The sequence below is a fragment of the Rhinolophus hipposideros genome, assembly GCF_964194185.1.
Source record: "Rhinolophus hipposideros genome assembly, chromosome: 3".
Classification (NCBI taxonomy): domain Eukaryota; kingdom Metazoa; phylum Chordata; class Mammalia; order Chiroptera; family Rhinolophidae; genus Rhinolophus; species Rhinolophus hipposideros.
In genome coordinates, this window is record NC_138049.1 from 69,468,882 (window position 1) to 69,477,103 (window position 8,222).

The following is an 8,222-nucleotide window of genomic DNA, read 5'->3' on the forward strand; positions in this document are numbered from 1 at the left end:
GAATGGACCTAGCAGGTATTATGCTAAGTGAAATCAATCAGACAGGGAAAGACTGTATGGTTGTACTTACATGTGGAATCTGAAAAAACAAAAATGAATAAACAAAACAGAAACAGACCCATAGATATCAAGAACATAGGGGTGGAGGGTGGGAGTATGGATGACATTTTTTAAAAAGCACACTCAAAAAATAAATAAAGAGAGGTAGAGTATATTTCCTACCTCATGAAACTGGACTGCTTATGCTACTTGATTGACAAATGGAATATGATGAAAGTGATATTCTTTGACCTCTGAATCTAAGCCTTAAGAGAGCTTATAGCTTCCCCTTTAAATTTTAGAACCCAGGAGCCATATAAAGAAGTCCAGGATGTCCTGCTGAAAAGAGAGGCTACATGTAGAGAGAGAGAAACCCTAGAGGATGAGAAGACCACCTGGATAAAGTGGACACATGGAGGAGTAAGTTGCACCAACCCACAGACAACGTCAAGGCCACAGGCATTTTGGTGAGGCCATCTTGTATTTTTCCATCCCAGCCTAAGTAACAGCTAAATACAGATACAAGAGTGAGCTCAGAAGATCAGCAGACCACTCTGTCCACCTATAGAATTGTGAGAAATAATAAATCATTGTTTCAAGTCACTACATTTTGAGGTGATTTGCTACACAGCACCAGATAACAGATACACAATAGTTTGTTCCTTTTTATTATTGAGTAGAATTTTATTGTATAAACATATCACCATATAATTTAGCAATTTATTTCCTTATTTGGGTTTTTTTCCCAGTTTTGACAATTATAGGACAGTTTCTATGAGAATTGTAATATAAGTTTTTTATGAATATATTTTAATTTCCCTTGAGTAAATACCTACGTGTTGAATTGCTAAGTCATATAGTAAGTATATCTTTAAACTACCAAATTGTTTTCTAAAATAGTTTTATCTTGATATATTCCCAGCATCCATGTATGAGAGTTACATTTCTAACCTTCCCCAATATTTAGCATTGTCAGACAGACTTTTTAATTTTAGCTATTTCAGTTAGTGTGAATTGGTATCACATTGTGGTTTTAATTTGCATTTCCCTGGTAAATGATGTTTAGCATATTTTCATATGTGTGTTGGCAACATACATAATTATAATATACAATTTCTTTTGTGAAGTGTCTGTTTCAGTTTTCGCAGTTTTCTTTTTTAAAAAAAGCTTTATTTATTTATTTTTAATTATTAAGTAGTAGTAATTTCTATATAGTCTGGGTACAAGTCTTTTGTGAGGTATTTGTATTACAAATATTTTCTCCCAGTGTAGCTTCCCTTTTTATCATATTAATGATATCTTTCTGATGAATATCAGTTTTGAATTTTGATGAAATATGTTTTATAGTTACTATTTTTACCTGTCTATGAAATATTTGCCATCTCTAAGGTCACAAAGATCTTTGCTGTTTTCTTCTAGAAGCTTTAAAGTTTTAACTTTTAGGTATATGTATCACGTATATTGGAAAATATACATCCATGTATGTACGTATATAATAGTAGTCTCCTCTGATTGAACCCTGACCAATACACAAGTCGAGCAGCAGGGAAGCTTGCACAGCAGCTTAGACCTATAAGAGAACCTTCTCCTTTTTTCAACTCCACTCAAAGTTTCTAGCATTTTAAGTTAATTGGGTTATAATGGTATACCCAAATGATGTGTATTTCGTTTCCAAATCCAAAAGAGACCCAGTAGATATTGTGACACTGTCTTAGGAGGTCCCAGATGCAGCAATTTTTCCTTTACCTTGGAAAAGATATCTCAATATGTCCTAGATCAGTGGACCTCTAGAAATTTCTCAGAAGTGGAAGGCCCTTATATTTTTAGGGATTTATTTTCCACCCTTTGACATGCATGTATACTAATAATTTTGCCTAGAACAGTTGTTACTTCCTGCTCACCAACCAGCATGGTATGATCAATGCAATGAAACTGTGATAGCATATGAATGGAGTGACTCGGGTCCCTGAGGACTAGATGATGGCATAGGGATGGAGAGCTGACATCACCCTAAGGTAGAACTTTGAAAGTATATTGTTGGCCCCGCCATCCAAAAGTGCAAAGTTCCCAATGCTCTTTACTAACAAGCATAGAGAAAAATGCAGTCACAAACTCAATAGTTGCATACCATGTGCCAGGGGATTTGCTCCAACAACAAAGCATATCTGGAAAAGCAACTGCAATTGGAATCACCACCTGATTACTATCATGTACTATCATTTCCCGAATTCTATCTGTTTTCTGCACAGGCAAAATAAGTGAATTCAATGGAGAATATTATGGAAATCACCATTATGCAAGAACATCTTTCAAGTCTTTAATGATGACACTAATGTACCTTTACATCAAGTAATGCAACATTACGTTCAGTTTACCATTTTGGTAGTTAGAGCAGTTCTTGTGACTTCCTCTTGGCCAACTTTACACTTCAAGGAGCCAGAAAATTAAGAACAAACCAAGCCCAAATGTGGCAGAAGGAAGGAAATAACAAAGATTAGAACATAAATAAAATAGAAAGTAAACAAAATCAACAAACTAAGAGTTGGGTTAATTTTTAAAGATAAAAATATAGAAAACTCTTAGCTAGACTAAGAAAAAAAGAAAGAAGATTCAGATAAATAAAATCAGAAATGAAAGAAGAGACATTACAACTGGTGATACAGAAATAGAAATTATCATAAGAGACTACTGTGAACATTATGCACCAATAAACTGGGTAACCTAGAAGAAATGGATAAATCCCTAGAAACATATGACCTACCAAAAATAAATGATGAAGAAATAGAAAGCCTAAATAGACTCATAACTAGGATGGAGATTGAGTCAGTAATCAAAAATACCCCAGCGAAATAAAATTCAGGACCAGTTGACTTCACTGGTGAATTTTATCAAATATTTAAAGTAGTGTTAATGGCAATCTTTCTCAAGTCTTCCAAAAATTGAAGAAGACACTTCCAAACTCCTTTTACAAGGCCAGCATTACCCTGATACCAAAGCCAGACAAAGACACCACGAAAGAAGAAAATTATAGGCTTATATCCCTGATGTTATAGATACAAAAATTATTAACTAATAGCAGAGTTTACTTATCTGTTCACCTACTGAAGGACCTTATGGTTGCTTCCAAGTTTTGGCAATTATAAATAAAGCTGCTATAAACATCTGTGTGCAGTTTTTCGTGTGGATGTAAGTTTTCAACTCATTTGTGTAAATACCAACTAACATGATTGCTGGATCATATGGTAAGAGTATGTTTAGTTTTGTAAAAAACTGGCAAACTGTCTTCCAAAGTGGCTGTACTATTTTGCAGCCCCACACCAATGAGAGTTCCTTTTGCCTCACATCCTTGCCAACATTTGGTGGTGTCCGTGTTCCAGATTTTGTCATTCTAATTGGTATGCAGTGGTATCTCATTGTCGTTTTAATTTGCAATTCCCTAGTGACATATGATGTGAGTATCTTTACATACGCTTATTTGTCATCTGTATATCTTTTTTGATGATCTATATCAGCTCTTTTTTCCATTTGAAAATTGGGTTCATTTTCTTATTGAGTTTTAATAGTTCATTGTATATTTTAAATAATAGTCTTTTATCAAATATGTCTTTGGTTCTCCCAGTCTGTGGCTTGTCTTCTAATTTTTTTGCCATTATCTTTTACAGAGTAGAAGTTTTAAGTTTTAATGAAGTTCAGCTTATCAATTATTTCTTTTATAGTGTTGCATATAAAATATCATGACCAAATTCAAGGTCATCCAGGTTTTCTTCTATTTTATCTTGTAGGAGTTTTATACTTTCGTGTTTTACATTTAGGTCTCTGACCCATTTTGAGTGAATTTTTGTGGATGCTATAAGATCTGTGTCTGTATCCAACTTTTTGTATGTGCATACCAAGTTGTTTCAGTACCATTTGTATTGCCTTTGCTCCTTTGTCAGATGTTACTAGCTCAAGAAACTGAGGGATTTAAATTATAAATTTTATATGTGTTTTAAATAACAAGCTTTTAAACAGCGAGAAACTAAAAAACATCTTTCTTTCCCCATCTCAATCACAAATCAACCGTTTTTCACTGTATCTGGGTGCTTAATGTAGTATATTAAGCCTTGGGGTTTAGAATCATGACTTAGTTTGATTAATGAATAGGATTAGTCTGGAAAATATCAAGATTGGAAGCATTATTTATTGCCAGATATATTTTGTTTTATAAACAAAAATGCAAGTGAGCTTCTTGTTCCATGTACCTGGGATGCTGGTGAATCATTAATCACAGCTGTCTTCCCTACAGCTATGGGTTTCCAGCAAGCACTGGCATTCCAGGTCTGCATGGTCCAAAAGACCATCTCTCAGATAATAAGAACATCATTCTCAGCTCATGCTGATTACAAAACTACACATATTTTTATTTAGCTTGTCTCCTGGGAAATAATTTTTTCCAATTAGTTAGTATACTTTTCTTTATTGCTAGCCACTACATTTCTGTTTTAGATTAAAGAGAAAAGAAGTTAGAAGATAAGTCATTTTTCACATAAGAAACAGCCTAGAATAATGTATGAATGGGAAGAATTTAAACCATATCCTTTCCCATGATTTACATCAAAGACCTGGAAGACCCAGGTTACTACATCTATGACTGTCTTCTTGATTGTTTATTTCCCAGATGAAGGAATCAATAAACTCACATGGAATCCAAATGGAATAAACAATACTGCCCGAACCACTCAATTCTAAATAGCCTCCTGAGGATTTTACATTAAATGGTAGCTTTTTGTCCTAGAAAAGAAAGTTAATCAAACTGTCCTACAGTTTCTCAGCAAAATGTCTAACTTGTTCCCAGAGCATGTCTTACACAGAAATGTAAATGGTTTGCCAGTTCCCAAGCTCATGGAATTCAGCAAAATTCTCCAATAACCCTACATTTTAAAATATATTTCTTTCCTTACTCAATCTTTTATACCATTTCTTCATTCCTTCAAAAGTAACCATTACTTTTTTCTTTACACTTTTGTAGGCCCAGCATGATGGATGACTCTTCAATTATAAAAAGCTATTATTGTTTATCATTTCAACAGAAATTGTATGACATTGTAGTAAATCTGTTGGTTCTTCACTAGTTTTGCTGTGCGGTTAAAATGCTTAAGACAGAATGACACAAGTGGCGGTATTGTGTTAGTATTTAAAGTCTGAGCAGAGATATTTTCTCTTTAGGATAATTCCCAAACTTCATAATTAAATGTCAAAATATAAGTAAAATTAAAAATAAAATGAAAAGAAAGGAAAAATACTTTAGATGCCAACCTTTAACTTAGAAGAAACTTAAGTCAATGTAGACATTTATAAAAGTTCATGAAAGTTTTTCCAAACAAAGCTGAACATCCAGCACATACACTACCTTACTGAGCAGTTGTCTTCTGCCTCATTGAGATTTTAAGTCCTACTCCTCTTGGTTTCCCCAGTGAAATCACCTGCCTTAGTTCCAGACTGTTTAGTAGCCATCTGCTGGGTATAGAGGAGTACTGGGCCCATCATGAATGCATGTGTCTCTATCTAGTCCATAGAAGTCAGGACAGATGCTGATATTTGTCACTCAACCAATGGATCCCACAGGGTCAACAGAGACACTTCCAGTTAGGAGACTTATTTCTATGGCTACACAGTCATGGAGAAGGCTCTGTAAGAGGATAGGCTTTTCCAAAACAGAAAAGGAGTATGGGAGGAAGAATTGATCAGGTCCAGTGCTACCTACTCTTTTACCCTTGATCCTGGATCTTAGATTACGCCTGGGACTACGGAAGGAAGAAAGAACAGTGATAGGGATCTGTTAGGTCTCTGGTCACAGCCTGAAGCTGTGTGACTACTTCTGTGTTCTCTGGCCTCATGATCTAACTTCAAGTTGCTGCTGGGTCCTGCCAAGTAGCACCTCAAATTTGCACATAATATTCATCCGTAAAGGCTGTCTGAGTAGCCAGTCACTTATCTTCTTAACCCCTTAGAATAGAAGAGGTCTATGGAGTCAGAATTTTCTCTGGGGTGTCCATCCGACTAAACTAGCCCTCAAGGGGAAAACCAATACAACAGAGCAAAAACAGCACATATCCGAACAAACATAGCAGAGAAATAAAAGTCAATGGCCAACAATTGATGGGTCTACAACTCTTAGGTGATTTTTTTTTTATTGAAAAAAGTGTGAGAGAAAACTAGCCCAGCTTACTTAAAAAATTTGAAATGAACCCAAAGCATCTTAAAGTATACGAGTTCTGACAATTAAGTTTACGAACTTATTGCAATGATGTTGCTAATCTTTTTTGACATCAGAGGGATTATTCATTATGAATTTGTACCAACTGGACAAAGAGTTAACCAAGTTCACTATTTGGAAGTGCTGAAAAACTGCATGAAAAAGTTAGATGACATGAAATTTTCGCCAACAATTCATGGCTCTTGCATCACGACAATGCACAAGCTCACAAGGCACTCTGTCTGTGAAGGAGTTTTTAGCCAGTAAACAAATAACTGTATTGGAACACCCTCCCTACTCACCTGATCTGGCCCCCAATGACTTATTTCTTTACCCAAAGATAAAGGAAATATTGAAAGGAAGACATTTTGATGACATTCATGACATCAAGGATAATAGAATGACAGCTCTGATGGCCATTCCAGGAAAAGAGTTTCCAAATTGCTTTGAAGGGTGGACTAGGTGCTGGTGTCAGTGCATAGCTTCCCAAGAGGAGGACTTTGAAGGTGACTGTAGTGATATTCAGCAATGAGGTATGTAGCGCTTTTTCTAGAATGAGTTTGCAATCTTAATTGTCAAACCACATATAGTTTAAAGGATTAATACTAAAGATTCATTACAAATTAATGAATTTATAATTAGTATAAAAAGAAGGGCTTATGTGCATTATGAATTCTTTTTAATGTTCCACATGAGACTCAACTTTGAATTCCAAACAGATGCCAAAATACATACCATTTTATTATTAAAACATTGTTCAGCCTTTTTACATCATTCATACAACTGCTGAAGGTCATTTGCTGCTGCGTGTGTTCTGAGTACTGAGATACTATGTGACTGGGTGTATTTATTTTTCTTCATGACACTTGGGTCCAGACCATTTTCTCTATAGATATCTGCTTATTCTTTATTCCCTTCAAATAATATCATGATTTATGATATATGCTAAGAAGTTTGTCTGTTTGGCAAGTTATTCCCAGCATTCCCCTGTCAACTGGAAGTCTGACTGCCTCCTCCCTCTGCCTGTGGAGGAAAGGTACACCAGGAACTCTTTTCGATGTTGAGCGTTAGACAGATATATTTGCTGCATGGAAATTACATCAAGTTTTTATATTATCTGCACAGGCTTATTCATATTGTCATTTGTTATTAGAAGAATGGAGACTTGACTATAACTTGCATTTCACTCAGATTTTAAAAAGCTTAAAGAAATGTTTATTATTTGAGATGTTAAATGATAAATGTGTAGCTTTTTAATATTAAAAACAAGTGTGAATACTTTTTAGGCTTAAACAATAAAAACAGCATTAAAGTACAGATTCATAATTAATGTAATTTTTATTGTATAAAGTAATATCGTTATTATAGAAAATGTAAAATACACAGAACAGTACAGATAAAATAAAAATTACTTTTAATACCATGGCTGAAATTTACAACTTCACATATTGTAGTATTGTCTTCTCATTATATTTATAGCATTATATAATTTTAAAAAAAATATGTGATCATGCTATATATACAGTTCTGTAGACTCATTATAAATCAACATCATCCCATATTAAGTATTCTTTTAAAACATGGCTCTGAATAGTTATATACTAATATATAATAGTTATATTATATATATATTAATTTATATATATTATATTATATATATAAATATATATAATATATATAATAGTTATATATAATATAATAGTTATATATCACGTGTTTGTACCATTATTTAACAATCCCCTACTAATATTTCCAAAGAAGAAATAGAAAATATAAACGTTTCTGTGTCTCATTCTGAGAAAACATTTTACATAGTTATGCAAGGTAAGAGTGAAATAATATATTAATATTTGAGGCATGTTCATTTCTAACTCTTAATAACAGGTAGTGTCAAAATAACTGTGTCTGTTCAATTTCCTTATTTGAGCGTGTTGCTCTAGTAGTTACA